Source organism: Taeniopygia guttata, chromosome 8 (assembly GCF_048771995.1).
Source record: "Taeniopygia guttata chromosome 8, bTaeGut7.mat, whole genome shotgun sequence".
Classification (NCBI taxonomy): domain Eukaryota; kingdom Metazoa; phylum Chordata; class Aves; order Passeriformes; family Estrildidae; genus Taeniopygia; species Taeniopygia guttata.
Window position 1 is genome coordinate 19,277,103 of NC_133033.1, and position 20,933 is coordinate 19,298,035.

At 35.9% G+C, this 20,933-nt stretch overlaps 1 long non-coding RNA gene across 2 annotated transcripts in view; it reads left to right on the forward strand.

Annotated features, from left to right (window-relative positions):
- The window catches only part of LOC115496226 (uncharacterized), a 170,375-nt gene that overhangs the window by 30,404 nt on the left and 119,038 nt on the right, over nt 1-20,933 (forward strand). For both annotated transcript variants that reach the window (XR_012057059.1, XR_012057058.1), the window contains exon 2: nt 18,162-20,320. This is a non-coding gene — a long non-coding RNA (uncharacterized lncRNA). The remainder of the gene's footprint in view (nt 1-18,161; nt 20,321-20,933) is intronic.

Genomic DNA, 20,933 nt, shown 5'->3' on the forward strand with positions numbered 1-20,933 from the left:
TTTTTCTTGGTTTGGAATTCAGGACTGCTATTAACAACCAATGAACCAGAAAACCTATAAGCTTAGGAAGCTAATAAATGAAAGTAAGTGTAAGTCCCTTGTGATGTTCTTCAATGCCACTGTAAAAGGAAGTCAATGACTGACATTTTGCCATCTAATCAATAAATCACATTTGCAGAAGTTATAGCAGTTTCAAAAGAAATGCTTTACTGACTTTTCTAAGTATGCAAATAAGGGGTGGAAGTAAAACTTACAGACCAGTGAGGTCACAATTCCTTCGTGTACAGCACAGGGGAAGTCTGAACCTGGACTAATACCTTCTGTTTTGGGCAGCAGTGAAGCAGCAACTTGATTAATTGGAAATAATTAATGGGAAAGCAAAAATATGTAAAGTTGCACTACATATACATATATATACATATATATATATATATACACTTTAAAACTGTGTAAGACCCATGTATGTAGCTAAGATACTACTTGCTTAAAGATAATAAAGACATTCTAGCTGACATTTTAAGTGACAAAATAATGTTAGGAAAGGTGCAGCAAGCAGAAGACATTGGCACAAGTCAGCAGCAGCACTGGTGTTACACGAGGCAATGTATATCCGTTACAAACATGAAAATTTGCCATAAAGCAGGGAGTTATCTGCAGGTTGCTGTGACTGCCTCCTGCTGCAGAAAGTGACAGTGCAATTCAGATTGACCAAAAATAGTTGTCAAGGGAGAACAGTGACCATTAGTGAATGATACCCAGACTCCTGAGTTTGACTGATGTTCTGAGCAGGACAGAGAAGCTTCTTGGAGCTGGAAGTCTGGATTTTTGTGGCAAGCCATGTTGTGCCTGTGAAAGACATAATATGTGTTTTTCTTCACCAATCAAGCCAATTAAGTTGGTCAGAACTGCCAGGGGATGAGAAAAAGAGCTGACATAAGTTATGGGGAAAATATTAAATAGTGTCCAAATTAAAAATAAGTCTATACATCTCTACATTATTTACATACAGTCCAATGTGACACTGAAATCAAATATACTTGTTAAATTTTGAGACTCTCAAATTGACCAAAGCCACTCAGATTTCAAAATCGGTTGAAAAAAGATCAGCCGGAATTGTGTGTAGTGTCATTATTTTTCTTTTAAATGTGTAAGGGTAAACTGTTTTTCTCCTAGATTTAGGAATTAATGTGTAATCAATGCATTAGCAGATGTAACTGTTTTACCTTGAGCAATGGAGTCAGTTTTGAATGGCTGCATTCCTTCCTTCCGTGTATCAGATCACAGTGCAGTGTGGTAAGAAGTGGAGTCAAGAGCTGTCAGCAGCATTTTCACTTGCTCAGTTTACTGCAGTGTGATGCTGAACTAGAAATAATATTTCCACTTATATACTCTTATGAATTCTACTGTCTTCAGTCATGGAGCAGTAGCTATGAAGTCTATGTATAAGGAAGAAGTTTTGTGCAGAGAAATACAAAAAGAAAAATTACTTTTTGGCCCTAATACTAGTGCTAAACAAACAGGACAATCTTTTGAGTGCTTATGATTTTGCTCTTGTCACTGGAAATTGGGAGCTAGGTTGACTAGAAATTAATAGGCTACGGTTGAACTTGGAATAAAATAGTACTAAATTCTATGGAAATGTGCTTTTGGGTACCTTGCTCTCAAATTACTTCCACTAAAGGAATCTCTTAGCCATCAGTACTAAATTATCTTTGATCTGAGGGTCTAATGTGGTTAATGATTGCTTACAGAGGCCAACTAATTACTATGGACCTTTTAGTTCTTTCTAGCAAGTAGACAGTTCTCCTTTTGCTCTCTGTTGTAGCATAGGTTGATTGCTCACACATGGTTCGGTCATCGGATGGAGTTTTATAATGACTTTTTAGTTAATATCTGTGTAGCAGGACAAGAGTTATGTCTGTGGTAAGTGTTCCATTAATAGCATCCCATCATTGATACATGCTTTTTTATCTGGGTCAGTCACTACAGCACATAGACAAAAAGAGCCAATACAGGTGAATTATTCTATTTGTTTTTCTCTAAGACAGCAGCTGTGGTGCATGTTTGAATTGTTTGCATTGATATTTCACTCAGTTGGCTATGGAATGTGATGCATAGATGCACTACAGTTACAAACAGAGGAAGGAAAGACTTGCCAGCTCTAGAGATTATCTATAGTGTCCCTGGTAGTAGTCATGGATGTTTACAAGGCTCCAAAGCAGCCACTGGCCAGTACTAGCTTCATACACAGGAATCTTTCCATGGGTTTGAAAGTGGCAGGCTCTCTGAATTAAATTTAAAATAAGCATCTGAACTTTACTTTGTTTTCCAAGAAACCCATGATTTGTTTCATAATTTATATTAAGCATGTGCTTAGGTGGTTTTCTCTCTGATAGCTTGTGTGCATGAGAGCAGAATTCAAAATTTCAGGAATTACAAGAACCTTAGATATCTCACTTCTTGAGTATGTAATAGAATTGTGGGGTAGTTTGGGTTTAAAGGGACCTTAAAGATCACCTATTTCCAACCCCCTGCCATGGGCAGGGACATGTCCCACTAGGCCAGGTCACTCAAATCCCATCAGCCCTGGCCTTGAACACTGCCATGGATGGGGCATCCACAACTTCTCTGGGTGACCTCTTAAAGTGGCTCACCACCCCCACAGTGAGGGATTTCTTCCTAATATCTAATGCAAATTTGCCTTCTTTCAGTTTGAAGCAATTCCAAGTGACCTGATCTGGTTTCTAAGCCATTTAATTTCTTAATCATTTGGCTGATCAGGATGACAAGCGTGTTACCAAAGTAACCCTGGTTTTGTCATCTCTTTCTTTAAAAAAGTAAAGAATTAAAAAAATAAGAGTGAATTTCTGTATATTGCTCTTTCTACTGGGCATATTCCATATGGATATAAAAGTGTGCTTTTCTAGCTGACCAAACCATAATATTAATTAAAAAAACCCTGTGCTGGAAGAAGAGCAGAGAAGCAAATGCAATATCCAAAATGGTGTACACTCAGGTTAATTGCTTGTAGAAACATTTATCAAGATTTTATATTCCAGTCTCAAAGTTTTATAAGGGATAAATGTGGTAAATTAGTAGAAAAATACTAGATCCATAAATCATTTACATTCTTATTTCAGTAAATCCATCTGGGACAAACAGATTCATGCTAATATATTTAGAAAGCAAGCTGGATTTAAAAAAAATCTTCAGAGTACAACTGAAAATACTGTGCTAAATACAGATCATTATTACAGAACAGAATAGTTGCATAAACAGAAATTGTGGGTTTATGTGGCTGAGATATTATGTGTTAAACTCCCCACTTTTTGAAATACAGTTTTAATCTTATGCCACCTCGCTCTTCCACCAGCAGGGCTGAAGTCCAGCTTGGTGGCTTTGGTGATGTCAGGTTATGCCAGCAGAAGTTTTGCTATAATTTTAAGGCTGGGCAATGTTTATATACGGAAGTTACTTTGAGATGATTTACTGTGTGCATATTAATGTGATGGTGAAAGCCAACATGCAAATGTTGTTAATCTATGGGCAAGCAGTTATTGAATGATAAAGAAAGAAAGCGAGGAGTAAGTACTGATTGCTTTTGTTCAAAGTTGTATTTTTCTAATTTAATTGCTTTTTTTTTTTTAATATAATGCTTGTAATCTCTGTTTTGGGGAGATTATAAGTACACTGTATGTGTGTTAGGTTTTCTAGATAGTTTTTTTAATAGGTATGTAAAAAGTCACATCTTGAAGAAATATTAAGAATAGTAAATCCAAGTGGAGCATTTGATAGAGAAAATGCAAACATACATGGCTGGAAAGGGGAAGCAGAACCCTTGATCTGGAAAAAGAGTCCAAATTTGGACTCTTAAGACAGGAAAGGGCCATAAGGTTGTAGTGTGGGTGAGGAATTTTGATTTAAGAAAGCATTTTTCAGGTAAATGGAAGAGGTATTACAATTTGGTATTTTTCTATGTAAATAGTGACTTTAATACAAGTACATTTAATTAAATGTGCTTTTGAATAAAATTGTAGACATAGTTTATTAAAAAATATTCATATTATGCTAATATGTATCTGATAGGTATTCCCTATTTCCCATGCATATATTAAGCATTCATTTAGAACTTGAACAATACTGAATTTCAGTGTTTAAATGATGACAACCTATTATGGGAATTAAAGGGTACACCTAGCAATTTTAGTCTTGTTCCAGCAAGATGTATGAAGTATTTTGTGGTAGTGATATTGTGTTGCTAATGATTTCCAGAATTCCTTTATTGATCTAAAAAATAAATTATACAAAGGGTAGGTTTGATGATGGGTTATGATTAATTGTAATTTAAGAAGTTACTGGTTTTCTGTTCTCTGAATTTCTTTGCTTTGTGGAACTTGTGTTGAGGGTTTTTACCTCTCCTGTTTCTCAGCTTCTGTGGGATGTCATGTTTTAACTTAAGGAAAATTCTAGCACTTCCTCACACTTGGCTTCAACAACTCTGGTATAAAACATTTCCACTGCAGTGTTTCTCTGAATTATTGTCAAAGTAGAAAAGAAGACACTGTATCATTAAGCTGAAAGTCTGAAAAATATTTGGTTTTTTAAGAGCAGAATTTATGCTAGTCAAGCTGTTATTTTATAGTAAATGAACAATGATGAATAATTACATTTGCTGTGAAGCTCCTGGTGTAAGGTTTATCCAGCAAGGCAAAAAAAAAACCCCACCCCCCCCCCCAAAAAAAAAAAAAACAACAAAAAAAACACAACTAAACCAAATCCTCAGTAAGATTGGAAGAAGCAATTATGAGGCTAACAAGACTGGTTGGTTGAAACAGTGCTTGCAGGTACTTGAAGTCTTTCAGGATTTTGCTGAACATAGCCAAAATTAAAGAAATGTCTGAATCTAAATAATAGTGTAGGCCCAGTTGTGTCATGACCATCAGGGAAGTGATCAGTTACACTTGAGGCTTGTTAAACCCCAGTACAGCTGCACTGAAGAGTGAGCTGCAATTGGTTATATACTAAAGGCTGTAGTGACAAAGATGCATTCAAAGATGGATTTTTAAAAAAATTGCCATGTATATTCTTCCTGAACGGACCTCAGTTCCTAAATCACTTGGAAAATTCTTAAAATTCAAACTTTCCTATTCTAATACACTGGACAATTACAGAATATTGTGTTTTCTGAGAGTCATTACATCTCCAGTGTTTTATTTAATTGATGGAAAAAAAGTGATACTGGCTGAGTATTTATTCAGTGCCACAACAGCTTTTAAAGCCGTTAGAGTTAAGTTTAGTCAAGAATATAAAGGATTTATAAACTTTTGGTGCATTTCCTGTGGATTGTACATGCAGTAATTTATAAGTGCCATGGGTGCTTCAAACTTGCCTCTGCAATTTAAAATCTTTTAAATTACTACTGTTTACTCTTGTCTGGCTGTTTGCAATATTTTGAATTCTCATTTATTTATTCCTTCTGCAGCAGCTTAGTGTAGGTATTAAATGATGTGTTTCCGTAGGAGTAGATAAAAGCACACCATAGCCTCTACTATAAATTGAAAAATTTAGCATGTCCGCAGAATTCTCACAATGAGATCCCATAAGGGGAGAAATAACCTTTCTCATCCAAATTAAGGAGGAATTGAATAGATCCAGAGTACAGCCTGTGTGTATGTATAATCCTTTGATTACAATACATGTAAGAAAGCTAAATTCAACTTTAGGGCATTGATTATTTTACCTTTGGGCTGCATTGGCTATTTACTACCTTAGTGGTAATCCTCACATGAGCAATTTTTTCTCTTGCTATCTGAGCAGTGCTTGAAATTAAGGAGTTGAATATTTTAAATGAAAAATTAAGATGATGCATTAATTTGGTAATAGTAGAGGAGCATCAGTGCCAGCACAAAACATAGATCACAGCTGGAAAAAGACTTGAGGTTTTGTGGGTATTTTCTGTTTCATCATGTTAAATAAAAAAATTTTTTAGTCTAAGCTTAGTCCCATGTATGTGATATGCCCCAGAGTGTTGCCTGAGACCTCTGTAAGATTAATCACTATAGGATGAAGTCTGACGCTTCTGACAACCTGGACTATGACAGAGGCAATTTGAAGACAGCATCTTTACCAATGTAACATAAATGTTAGCGGGTCACATGCTGCATGAAGGAAAAGAATGGCTTATAATAAGTAATTTTAACAAAATGGTTAACCTTTATTAGATCCATGTAAGAGCAAATAATTAGATTTAATGAGAGTTGATGGAAAATATTTTCACATCTTTAAGATTTTTCTGGGAGAGTTAAACTGATAGATAATATAAAAAATAATGTAAGTGTATCCTCTTCATGGTTTCAGGATGTTTGGAACTGAGCAGCATTCTATTCAAATCAAAAGAGTGAATTGTTCAATTTAGTGCTATTTTATTTTGTGCTTTGCACATCTATGACTTGAATTTCACTTGAAATTACTGGCGAATATGGCTCAGCAAAGACATTAAAGATGTCCATGTTATCTACTTCTGGAAAGGTCTTTTTAAGATATTTTAAGACACTAGTAATACTAAATTCCTGCATTAAGATTAATTCTGTTGTCTACACCTTTCAGACCATCAGAAATTATAGTAATTGAAAGTAGTGTGTGGAACTGGCCTCTTTTCATAGCTACAAATAAAGTTAAGGCCTTTATACTTGTTTTTTTTTTTTTTTTTTCTGGTAGAAAACATCATAGTTTCTCTACACCGATATAAAATATCTGACATTATCAGTGGATGAATAAATGGTTGTATCAGCTTTTGACAAAAATGTAATGGACAGATGTGTTCACACAAGAGCTTAAAGATCCTGCTCTGTATTGTTCCAGATGAATATAGTCCATAACAGATAAAAACCCACAATTGCTTAGTAGAAATAGATCTGTATATTTCTGGAATTTGACACAAAACACCATCAGCTGAACTTCTCTTTTTAAATCCTTTCCAACAGAAATAATTTAAAGTTTTATTTAGAAGGAAATGGGCCATGGCTCTGTTTGTATCTGCAGTCTGCATTACTTTTGTTCCCTTGTAAATGAATGCTGACAGAACTTAGCCAAAGTGGTAAATGCTGGCCAATACTATTTAGACTAAGAGTATAAATTAGGGCTTGAGAGCTCTCAGCATCCACAAGGCACGTAATTAACCACTCAGCAGCCTCCTACCACCACTTACTCTGTTTTTACATACCACTGGTGACAAAGTTAATTGCCATGGCTCTTATATTGGAACATGTGCGCAGGAGCCCTTCCCAGTGTGGAACTGCCCAGGGTGTCGCAGTCACTCTTGCTGGGTGGGTGCTGGTAGCCCCTGATGAGCAACAGAGAGGAGGCACTGCCACACCACGGGGTGAGCAAATGCAGAAGTGTGCAGGGTTTGTCTCAGCTTTCAGCCCAAACTGCTGGGACAGACCCAATGTGGGTGAGGCATTTTTCCAACAAACAAAGTGGCTGCTGGGAGGAAGGAAATGCTTTGACGACAATGTAAAAAGAGAATGGAATGAAGTGGTAGAGTGGAAGTGAATTGAATATACTGCTGGAAAAGAGACAAAAGGAGCTCAGAACAGCCACTTACAAATCATGGGGAGACAGACTCAAGGCATAATTCTAGAGACTCTCGGAGTGTCTGCTGCTGTTGTTGGCTGTTTCTGTACCTGTTATTCTCAAAATTTTCAAATTTTCAAATATTTTCAAAAATTTTACCTTTACTTCCCGAATAGGAAGAACTTCTAGTGTCCCTGAAGTAAAGGAAGGATTTTCCTTCCACTTTTGGCTTTTTGCTCCTCGAAATTTTTCATACTAAAACTGAATTAATGATAAGTTACCAGATGAAGTTTACTCTGCATTTTACCAGTATCAATTAGATGTTACTGACTTCATCTTGTCTTTTTTTTTTTTTTTTTTTTTTTTTTTTTTTTTCTGTGTGAATGTACCGAAGCAAAGGCTAGCCCAGTTGGTTCCTAAGAGTAGAGCTTTGAATTGGTTTCTGGGGATACAATATATTGCTGTGTTTGAGCTACCAGTTATAGTATAGATAAAACTACAGCAGATGGGCCTCCAAATGAGATGTCAAAAAGTGATGTGATGTGATTTTAATAAGAGAAAATAGCAGAACATGAAAAACAATGTACAATCTTTAATCAATTTATCTCTCATTTTAACTGCCACAGTCTGGAATTAAATAAAACACCACTGAATAATTTCATGGGCACCAGCCACAGTGGTAATTTTATTTTTACTTTCTAAGATGTAGTGAACCTCTTGAGTATATCACATGGCAATGGAAAATTTTGCATGAGGACAATAATCATAATGCTCAGGTAACAATCAGAATATGTGCCATTATTTGAACTGTTCACATTTTGTATAAATTCATTATTAACTTCAGAGAAAAAGTTGCAGTTCACACAAGGGATCTGTAAAATGGTTCATCAGAGAGATGGGGAAAATACACTGACCCATTGTGAAAGCTCAGTAAAAGATATGTATGGTTTGACAGGAAAGGGGCAGCACGTGTAGTCTGGCACAAACACAGAACTACTACTAGTCAGGCACCAGACCAAACTAGGAGGACAGGCAATTTATCATCTTTATGTCATTGTTTATCCACTTTCTTTCCTACTTCTGAAAGGCAGAGGAGTAGCAAAGGAGATGATACACTGTCCTGTGGAGGAGTTAGAGTGGCAGACGCACAGCATATTGTGAACCATTGTCTCGGCTGGCTAGAATGTCAAGGGAAGTAATTTAATTTTTCTTCTGCAAAAACCCATTCTTTGCCTGTTTCATATTAGTCACTGGGTATTTCAAAAAGTAACAGGAATGTCAGATGAGTTAACCCTCATTGCTCAGATGATGTACCAATTTTCAGGAGCAAAGAATTGGCCTCTTTTCTGCTCCATTAGCTCCTCTGGTATCACAAGGACAGTGTAATTATTTACTCAGCTCAGTGGGAAAGATCAGCTGTACTCCATTTAGTGCTTCCTCTGCTTCATATCTGTTAGCAATGGGAACCTATCATTAGGAATACTTTAACATTATAAATATACTAGACAGGCATGAGACTGCCCAGAGATTAACAATGTAGTATTTAGTAATTTTTCCTGCACTCAATTTTTTTTTCTGGACTGAGACTGGCTCCTTGGTAAGCCCATACTATAGTATGTTTCAGAGCATTTAATTGCAGTTTATAAACATTTTCTTAATTTTTCTACTGTATTAAAAGCTTAGTGCTATAATATGTCGAGCTTTGAGTACTAACTGTTGTATCTAATCTTTAAGTTTAATCATGAAAGGATAGTACAACTTGTTTGCAACAAGCAAACCTTTTCACCTCTCACTTATACACACCCCCTGCCTAGTCAATCATTAAAAAGACATTTGAGATCTTCTTGGTATGATGGAATGGAAGATGCTGTAAAATATTTGTACTTGTATACAAAATAGATATTTCTTTCAATACATGAAAAACAGCATGGTGGGAGAGAGGAAGCAGTTGGCTTTTTTTTCCCTTTTTCTTTTTTAAGAAGAAGGCTTTAAAACTCATTCTTGTTTGTATTCCATGTGTTCAGCATCATGATGGAAACTTTAAAGTCTGAGCAGTCTTTTCTGATAGGAACAATGTAAAATGGTGCTCTGCTATCACTGCCAGGTCAACCATGGTTCCATGACTCTTTTTACTAAGCATGCAGTGCTTTCCTTGGTGAAATGTAAGAGAAGCAGATTTGGTGTTATGATTCCAACCTGTGGAATCCATTATGCTGATTTCACAGGAAGAAGCTATTTTTGAAACTCTAAATTAGTGTGCTTAAAAGACTTTGCAATGTATTCCTGTAGAATTTTCAAGTATTTCCTTAATTTGTTTCTCAGGGGCTTCACCCTTTTGAGGCCATTTACATCTCTGTAATATTTTGAATATTCCCCTTTTGAATATTGTTTTCTCTAAAGCTGGAATGTTTATTTTGCCTTTTGAATTTAGTATTAATATTTGTTACTGTTTAGATAACGAGAAGATGCAGTCCATCCTTCTTAGCTTAATGGAATTTATGTATTTTAGAGAAAATGCACCTTCTGTGTAAGAAATTTTGCTTCAGTTGAATTAAAAAATAACTGGGATATGATGTTTCTACTCCCAAGAAAATGGAAGTGGTACTGGGCAATACTGGGAAGAATAAATAGAGAGAGCATGGATGTGTAAGAGGATATTGAAGTAACTTAAAATGCTGAACCTGTACTTGACATTGTAAGAGAAAACAAACCTTTATAATGGAAGGTTTGGTAGTAGGTTCCTAAATAACGTTGTGTAGAGATGTTAAGAGATGAACATGACAGAATTGTCTTCCGACCCTGTTTCAGTTTCTTCAAACTGTACTGTGTTTGAAAGGAGAACGAACTATTTGCTTTGAGAGAGAGAAGAGAGAAAGAGAGAGAGAGAAGGGTGTATCAGCCTTCTCATATCAAAGGAGGATGAGAATTTTTGGCAGTGAAAAGGCAGCATATAGCAATAGAGCTGGGAGGAAAATCAGGAATATGAGATGCCTTTAGACAATTCACAGCCCAGGATTGTATTTTCCAAGGAATGTCTGCATTTTAAAATGCCTGAATGGTTAACTTTGGAAACTAATGACATCAAGTCTACCTGCTTAGTATGCAAACCAGGCTTCTTTTACCTTCTGTTATACACTTGGTACCACGCTAACTGTCCATCTGTTTCTTACACATGGTTTTAAGCTTTAAGGTTCTGATCATTATTGTGCTTTTCCTGCTTGCTTTGGACAACAAGGAAAGATTTTAAGATTTGGGATTTTCTTCTGCTACAGGCTATCAGCCAGAAAAGAATGAACTATTCAGAAGACTGGGTAGGGCCAGACCACTAGGTCTCACCTGCTAAACACTTCAAGCCAATGTTGTTTTTTACCACTTTGTAATGGCATGAATATCTTATTTCTTCCATTGTGCGCTTTTCTATTGATTTTCACCATAGCAGCATTGCTTGATTTAAGTCCTGGCAGTCAAGTGAATTGGTATCAAACTGATAACCTGTGTAGCATAGGCCAGCTATAGAAACAATTAATTCTCCACAGAAGATGCCTGTGATACTCTTGTATGAAAGAAATTTGAGAAATAGGTAAATGTGTTGTTTTTTAATTAATGGTATTCAGTAATGTAATACAGTCATAATTTTGCGCTGTACTGTTTTTACATTAAATGAGTTTTTATGATATTCTATTATTAAACTAAGCACATCCTTGACAGCATTTCAATACTGTAGCCTAATTAATACTTGCAGAAGGTGCTTTTATAAAGAAGAAGTATTTAAATGCAAATGCAGTTCTTCAGACAAATGCTGTTTCTTGTGTTTGGACAATGAAACAAAGCAGTGCTTGTTACTGATTCACTGCAAGACTGTCATTTTGCACAGTTCAGTCTGCATGACATAAATCTAAAGAACAAAAGCAAATAAGTAATTTCATCATTATAGAAGGGACCAAGCTCAGCACTATAACCTGTAGTATCTGTAATGTATAATGGGTATTGCTGTGTCACATGCAGTATTTAACTCAGTAGAAAACAAGAACTATGATAAGACTTGTGATGTGAATACACTGACCTATTTTCACTTCTGTTGCTGTTCACTGCATATTGATTTTTGCTAACTGATCCTGTTTATATTACTGCATCTCAGCATATATTAATATATAACCTTCTTTCCTGGGATATGGGAGTGATTAAAACATAAATTCTTGTGTATTTCAGTAAACTGTAATGCAAATTTTGTAGATGTTATACAGTGTTTCACTTCTGCTTTTAGAGAGTCACTCTGATAATTTAGGTTTCATGCTTAGCTCTCCATTAAATATAAAGTGTTAATGGAACCTTTTAGGGTTTATAAAATGTATCTGGAGCTTATTCATGCATTACTTTTTCAGGGTGGGCATTTGCTTGAATGGATTTAGGGAAATAATTTTCACCATGAGGACAGTTAAGCAATGAAGCGGTTTGCTCAGCGAAGCTCTGTAGTCTCTATGCTTGGAGATATTCAAGACCAGACAAGATAAAGCCCTGATCAACCTGCTTTGGTCTAATAACTGGTCATATGTGGTTTCTAGCATTAATCTGTGCAAATTAAAATTCCAAAGACCTTACTTAGAAAAGCCTGGTCTATTAAATATCTGGCTTTGCTGTATCAATATCATTGCCTATAATTTCTTGCGACTGGGATAACATTTTAAAGTGGTTGGATGGCTTATGATTACAAAATGACTTCAGTCATCTGGGTGCACAGAAATGAGCAGCAAGTGAGAAATCAACATGAAGTGATTGCAAAATGCCATTGCTCCTTCATCATGTAATAGTTGTGTTCCCACAGTAAAGTAACTCATGCCCAATGGTGGTAATTTGACTAAAGACTATGACAATGATTCCCATGTCTAGACAGGAGAGCCACTGTTCAGCTGAAATACAAGCATATAAATTAAATGCATGGATATCTGTGAGGTATGATTATGGATAATTTGCTGGAGAAGCACAACATATGGTTATATCATGGTACTTGTGATCAAGCAGTATAATTACTGCATGCTCTGTCTGGTGTCCCACAGCCAGTGGGCTTCATCTCTGCCAGTATGTATTCAGCTGCTGTGACATCCCTCAGCCTAGATCTCTCTGTAATAATTTCCATTTGCTATAGGCCAGGAGGATCTTCCCCCTTGGCAATTTTTTGTATCTGTCAAGATACATTATTAGTTGCTATTCCAGAAGTAAAACCAGAAAAACAAGCATAAGATGACTAGAACCTGCAATTTTAAAAAACAGCAGAGTATGACAGATTTATTCTTAAATCCCCAGAATTTTTGTTTTGTAAGAATCTGTGTCTCCTAAGTTGTATGAAACACAGGTAACAACGATTAAAAACTGTGAGCCATTGTCATGTCAGCACTTTTGACTTGGGTCTTTTTCTGTCCCAGGACATTCATGTCTTTCTCCTGCCAAACACTGTCTTTGATATGAAAAACACTTTTTTTTGTGTTTTCCCTTCTTTGAAATTGCAATGCTTTTCTCCTGACACAGGGTTTTGAAGCATGTTTTTTTGTGCATGTTGGAATTCCTTTTTCCCATTGGTGTGTTTACCTGGGCAGAAAACTTGTTCCTTCTGAGAGTACCCTTAAGTCAAATTTAACTAGAGTATTGTCATGTAGATTGTAATTATATATTTCTGTTGCATCTGTATGAGGGATTAGGAAAGGAAACCTGTTACTAAGGGATTCTATTTATTGTTCTTTATACCATTACCCATCTTTTATGTTTCCATCTTCCTGAGGAAATGTAATATTGCATTCTTACCGTTCTGTGTTTGCTTAGTCCTTTGTTAATCATATGCTCTCCAGTTTCACTAGCACGAGTGCAGAAGCATGGTCTGTAAAAGAGGGGAAAACTTCATCCATATCTGAGTGAATGATGAAAAATAGTAGGTCCAGATAAGGTTTCAGTTTTGGAAATCTATTTCCCTAAGGTCAGATTTCAGAAAATTCAACAGTTTATTGCTTATTTCTTCATTCTTTCAGTAGTTTGACTGAGGTCAGAATTTGTGTGTGCAGTTTGAGCAGATCAGAATAAGTGCCCCTATACTGAAATAGTAACAACTTGTGATATACATGGTGTGAAAATCCTTTCTCTTGCGTCCTTTTACAAATGAAGTTGATTTTTCTCCAATATGGGCTTAAATTTTAGGAGTATGCAGTCTGTTTCCATATTTATTGGAGAAAAACCTGGGAAACTGAATCCTTGAAAAGCTTTCTGTAAGCATACTTGAGAATTGTAACCCTTAAACCATCAGCTCCACTTGCATGAATAAAAAGCTTGTATTGGTCTCTGAGTTATGAAAATTTTCACCTTGAAAAACTGTCTTTCATAATGAAACAAAATAAAAAATGAATTCTGTTACTGAGTTACAGGATATGTGGGACCATACAGCAATGCACTGAAAGGTCTATGAGAGATTAATGGTAATATGGTTTACCAAGTCCAGTTTGACTTACCTTCTGTACTAACTCACTCAAAATCTAGGTATTGTCCTGGTGTGGTAATTAGGATGGGTGAGATTGCATTAACCTCACCACTTGCCACAATTCCTCTTTGTTGTCTCTTCCCCCCCTCCCCCTTTTAGTTTCTTTTAAAAGCATCAGTTTTGATTCTTCAGTAGAATCTTTTCACTAGCTAAGCTGGACTGGAGAAAAAGATTGAAAGGACTTCATCTTCTTTTTGTCATCTGTCATGAAATAGAGGCAAGAGTTTACACTCATAGGCACGCATTTACCAAATTCAGTAAGCTGTAGCTGTTAAATATTGAATTGATTTCAAAGCCTTTGTGTGATAAAAGGCTAATGCTTCTACTGAATCTGTTTGACTCTTATCAGTGAACAGAGTGCAACTGGTTTTTATCAAAAGAATTTTCTAAAAAATCTCTTTTATATTATTCTTAACAATCAGAAGGAAAAAAATACATTCAGAAGTCTGGAATGCCAAATTATACCTGCTTTGCATACATATAACCATGTAGTCCTTATAGAACAGTTAAGTTATGTGAACTTAGAGATGGATAAGCCCCTTAGGAAATATTTATAAATGTTTAAATCCAATCTGTGTCCATATATGTTTACTTAATTTCCAATAAAAGGGAATCTTTAAAATTTGGTTAAATGGTTGCCAGAGAACCACAGAGTAATGAACAAATATTTCTTGTCTTGTAATTGACAGATCCCTCTGTCTGTAAGTCTGTCATTTGTAGTTTTCTATTCATGCACCTAAACTCATATTCACTTTATTCAGGTACTTATGTTTGGGAGTAAAAAATGTTGAAAGATTTTTTGCAATAGAAATTTTTTAAGAGAATCAGCAAAGTTGAAAAGCATTCCTAAGTTTGAGAGGAATGTCCATTGTATTTATTGTTTGGGCTCACTATCCAAGTAATTTTATTCAGCTCCAGTACTTGTTTTACAAATGTTCTGAAAACCAGTGTTTGAGACTCTCAGGGGAAAGACAAGCTATTTATTTAATTTGTCAGGTCTGGCATAAATCATAACCCTGTTGCACTTGATATTGTACAAACAGAGTTAATAAATGGTCCTTGCCCCAGGTGCTTATGAATTAAGTCTAAGACATAAGATGGTGTGTAGGTATGACAAATAGAAGAGTAAAGAAACCCAATACATAGTGCCACTTAGGAAGACAAATTACTCCCTGGCATGTCAGCATCAAAGGTTTCGTAGACTTCCCACAAAGGCCAGTTTTTATAAAGGATTTAAAGGGCAGGGAGAGGGGAGTATCTTTACAGTATTTAATAGGGAAATTATTGTAATGATAAGAGGGAATATGGAGTTGGCTTGTATAGAAGATAAATAGACAAATTAGCTTGTTATACAATTTTAGGGCATAGCATTTCACTTCTGACTGAGGGTGATACACAGCTTGCTTTGTTAGCATTTTCCTCTAGATTTAGGATATAAGTAGGAAAAAAGTTAGTAGGTGGAGGTGTTAAGTATGATTGGAATTGCTAAGGGAGATTCCAAAGACTGTTACTGTTATTCCTTCCTTGTTTGACTGACGACCCTGAAGGCTCAGTGTTAAAACACTCTGGATTCCCCGTTAAATATTTCACTTCAAATTGCATGAACAAAGAATGGTCTCTTGTGAATTTCTTAATTCTAATATAAAGATGAGTTTGAGTAATTACTTTAATGAGTAAATATATATATATATATATATAAACGTGTATGTATATCTTGAGAGGAACATACATAAAGAGAAGATGCTGAGTATCCCATAACAATGTAATAAATTACTTCCTCATACCAATAATAAAAAGCAAACTGGCAGAGCATCTGAAGTGCAGAAGTAAAAATAGTTTTCGTACATCATTTAGAGGAAATTATCCATTGAGAAGTCTGGTAGGCTGCCAATGCCTTAGCCTTCATACCCAAATGCATGGGAAGAATAGAGAGGCAATTAATGAAAGGATTTTTTTTTGTAAGATAAATTTTTTTAATGGTTCTACAGCAACTGTAATTATTTAAGAACAGCACTTGTTCCAAGGAGAAATTTGAATATATTGGTAGTTTGTGCAAGCCCTCACATTTGTACTGTAGAATGAACAAAAAAAAAAATTAAGCACATTTATTTACCAAGTAACCAAAAGTGGCAAAAACTTTTAGCTCTGAGAAAATAATATTATGAAAGCTGTATAAGGCAACAGAATTAAAAGAACTAATTGAAATCATCCTGATTCAGCAAAATTTAAAATTACAGTTTGTCTCATCCTATGGAAGAGGAAGATTTTCTTCTGATAGTTGAGTAGAGCTTCCTTGAAAGTCCTGTGAGGGTGGGCTATTTGTGTGTGTGCTGGTCTTTCTGGTTTTGTTTCTTTGGTTTTCTTTTTTTAAAAATTTATTCATATATTTTATTTCTATTGAAACAAACTGCACAAGCTGTAGTAATTATTCGCTCAATACTGTGGTTCTGTGATAAAACATACAGTGTAATAATCAGACCAATTTTTTGTGTAATTGTAAGTGACAGATGTCTGAGGCTCACAGTCATTTTAGCCTGACATTTGCAATGATTGCAGTGGTATTGATGGAAGAAGATTATGGAGCTCTCAGATGCCAAACCTCATTATTTCAACTTTATGTAGAGCTTTCAAGTCCTAATAATTCCACAGGGAATTAGCCTTTAGTGTAAAAAAGGCATGCAAAAGGTTTTCGTAACAATCTTTAAACTATTATGGACCATCAAAATGTAAATGATTGTAGCTTAATTAATATCTAATTACTATCTTTTTTAACTTTCACTTAGTAATTTTAAAATTATGCCCTATTTTCTAAGTGGCATAGTGGTCAACAGTATTATCCCTTAAATAAGTCTTAAAACTGTTTTTTTTCTGGCATCTTAGAATTGTGATTCATGAGAGCGCATAGTCTAGTCTAATGAAAATATATCTAATGTGCAATAAAATGGATTGGATAGTTTTTCTTTTCATCTGACATCTTCATGTCAACAATCTGCATTCTGCTCTTTCAAGTCTTTTCAAAGGGAGATAATTCATAAAAAGCTTCTGTGCTTTATTTTTAAGACACTTTCATGGAAAATGAGTCATACCCAGTACATTGCTGAACTCTTTTGTAGTATTCTAGGATACTGTAAAATGAAATGATTCCGTGGAGGATTGATTTTAGTCTATACCCTCTTCTTTTGGAGATTCTGAATATCTACCTGTGAAATGCTATTTTTAAAATCTTAATGTGCCCTGGAAGCACTTAACTTAGGCTTAAAATCTCAGATGAAAGAAACATATTCTTTGTATTAGACCTAGCTATTTCTCTTTAGTGACTTCTTTTTTCTGACACCCTCTGCAAAGGCAGATACTGGATTGTACCTTGAAGATGACCCGTCCTATCTGCTGGAAGACCTCTTAACACAAAGACTTTTTCATACTGAAGATTCTATTCCTTTAGTAGTTTAAAGTTTCACAAGAAGTCTACATGAAACTTAGCACTTTGACCAGCACAGTTATTTCATCTTTATGGATGAAAGAAGCTGATGTTTTTAGAGATAATGAATGGGCACTGAAAATGTATCCAGAGACAAAGTAGGCTCTTATGGAATACCAGCGTGTTCCACTCAGCTATATTTATTAGTTAAAACTTAGGTTGACTGTATGCCTTTTTTAAATTGGATTCAGAGATTTTGCTTTGATTCCACATTTGTAACAATGAATTATAGCATTCTAACAGAGGAAGTGAAAAATACGGCAGGTGAGAGTGAGAGGTCGCAATATTTCTGTTTTACTGAAATGGACCAAGGTTTAACTGCTGGAATAATGTGTTTGTTTAGGAATAGCAACAATCTGATAGGATTGCCAGTCTGCATAGATAGAGCTCTTCTGGAGAAAAAAATGCCAATAAAATGTAAGCAGAGTTTTGTTCATTTTGTCAAAGTTGGTTTTGGTTTTCAGCCACAACTTGTAAAAATGTCATAGTTTGATAAAGATGCTGAAATATAATTTTCATTTTTCCATTGATTTGCTGAAACATATTCATGGTCCTGACAGTCTCCCATTATGTCTTTGGCTGTCTCAGGATGGAAGATGTTGCCTTTTCATGACCATGCTCTGGGTGTCCTGTCCTCATTGCAATTAGGCATGGGCTTGAGACCACTGTAAGAGCCCTTTTGAACTCCACCTTCTGCACTGATCCTTTCCAAGGATTATCCAAACCTTTCAAGGCAGGTGCTGGAATATATCCAGTGAGTTATAACACTAGTTTACTTTTGAATGAAACTGTTGGTATCAGTGATATCAACTTTGTGAGCAACAGATCTCCACAGGAGACAATAAAGTCATGAAATATCTTGAGATGGAAGAGATTCCTAAGGATAATTGAATCCAACTCCTTACTACATCAAAATGAACCATATGACTTAGAGTATCATTGAGATGCTGTTTGGTTTCTGACAGGCTTGGGGCTGTGACCACTTCCTGAGGGAGCCTGTTTCACTGACCCATCAGCCTCTTGGTGGTAATTTTTATTAGAATATATAGAAACTATGCTATTAAAAAAATACTTGTTTTTTTCAGTATAGCCAAAAGCCTGAGATTGGTAGATAATAACACTTCTAACCTATCACTTTTGGATTTTGAGAAAAATGTAGAGACAGAAGTCCAACCCCATTCAAAACATAGATCTGTTTCTTCTTCAGAATGCCACAGGATTGTTAGTAAAGCATTATATCAGTAAACGTGAAAGAATCCTTTGTGAGATACAACACTCAAAAAGAGAAATAAAAATAGCAGAAACAAACAGAAATTGATTTAAAGGTAAAGCAAAACTGAAAAAAAAAAACCCTATAAAGCCCTTTGCCCAAATCCTGAGCCCTCAGGATCATTTTCGTATTTTCTGATTCATTTTCTTATTCTGATTTGCCATGTGTAATTCCAGTGAAAATGGATCTACAAGAGAATAAAAGAACACAAGGTATATTGAGGTACAGACAGCAAAATGGTAAGAGGATAATTTTGTGCAGTTGAAAATGAGGAATAAATCTCTCTCTTTACCTAACAGCGATAGCACTCTAGGAAATTATGTGGCCTTAGGGATACTGTTATTTGGCCAGAAGAATTAGAACTCTGCTATAGTCACAGAAGTGCAGTGGGCATGCTTGAGGGAGGGAGGTACATAGCATCACTGACATGGAAGTGCATAAGAAGTTTTGGCCTGGCAAAAGTGTTAATCAGATTCCGGGCTGCAGTACTTGCTTATTGCATGTTTTTTTGTCTAATTTTTAGTAATAATCAGGTTTTTTTATCCGTTAGTAATCAGGACATGATAGCATTTGGTGTATTCCTCCTTGACAGCTCAAAGACCATCAAGAATTTGGCTGTTGGTTTGACTTTTGTGTTTGCTGTGAATGATTACTGTGTATCTTACGCTCACTCTTTTTTCCCACTTCAATTTGTAGTTAGCTAGTTTGCCTGGAGCCCAGTAATTTGTTGCTATGACTGTTGGATGCTATCCCATGCTTCTGTCTTTAATGAGCTCAATGGTTTGTTTTGAGCTTCTGCATCTGGTAAAGATAATGAGGATGACATCTCTGTTAGTCACAGCCCTGCCTGCAGTGAAGGGCACACTGAGTTTTGGGCTTAAAATAGATTTTTCTTCTATAGTCTGTGTGCTCAAGCCTACAATAATTACTGAACAAAATGTTCTTAGACATTTGCCTGAATAGCATCAATCAATGGCACTGTTTATGAAGGAGAAAGCTATTTTTGAGACATGAAGAGGCTATGCATATAAGCTGGCATTTGCTTTCCTGTAGTTACAAAATCTAGACCTGACATTCTGTTTTCATTGTCATTTAATCAATAGCTCCGCTTTGATCAGACAGCTAAAAGTCTTTTTGTGCTCCTTAGGTACCAAACAACAGTTCAGGAGGGCCACTCCCTTTTGTCCTGAAACAATAGACCATTAGCTTTTCATCACAGCAATAGCCACACTGGGGTGGTTTTAAGGAAAACTCACAGTGTTCATCTGTGCAACAGGAAACAGACAAACAGGAATAAAATCCAGGGAGGATCTTCTCATAGTGGGTGACATGAAGAGGTAGGCTTTGTTTATCCAGAGAATAGGGATAGTCTTGATTAATTAAAATGGGATTTGTCCCTCTTTTGTAGGAATTCTCCAAGACTAATTTAGCCTCTTGTTCTGCAAGTTGTTCTTTCCCGGAATCCTCCTTGTAACAGGTAGAACCTTTAACCGGGTAGCTTCTGTGGAGATTCATGTCTAAGTCTCTTCCTTAGAAAGATGCACATTAAGAATGTATCTTTTGGGGCCAGCTGTTGCAGCTACTTGTAGTGACATGGGAATTGGCAGAATATTTCTTTGGGAATACTGTATATTGGTCTTAAATGCTATAGAAGATGTAGCATCTGGTGTCTGGAAGTTGTCCATAGATTAGCAAGTCATGAAGTCCCATGGTCATGGGAACAAGGCAGATGAGTAATTATAGCACAGTCACACAAATGTTGCTTTGGAGTGACAGGTTGGGGCTGGCAGCTGATCTGAAAGAACTGCCACAGGGCACACTCTCAGTCAGCTGCAAATGCAATTAGCATTAGCTGAGTACTGCGACTTGTCCAGGCGTGTAAGCCATTACTTAACAAAATATTGTTTCTGATATGCAAGTTATTAAAGAAAGACACGGGAGTAGCTATATTTTAGCCATAGGGTACAATTAGCTTTTTGGGAAATGGCAGAGTTTGGAGTGAAACAGCAGTGCTATCCCTGAAGCATGTTATTCATTGTATTTTTTTTCATAAGGAGTCCAGTTATTTGATAAAACCCAATCAGGACAGC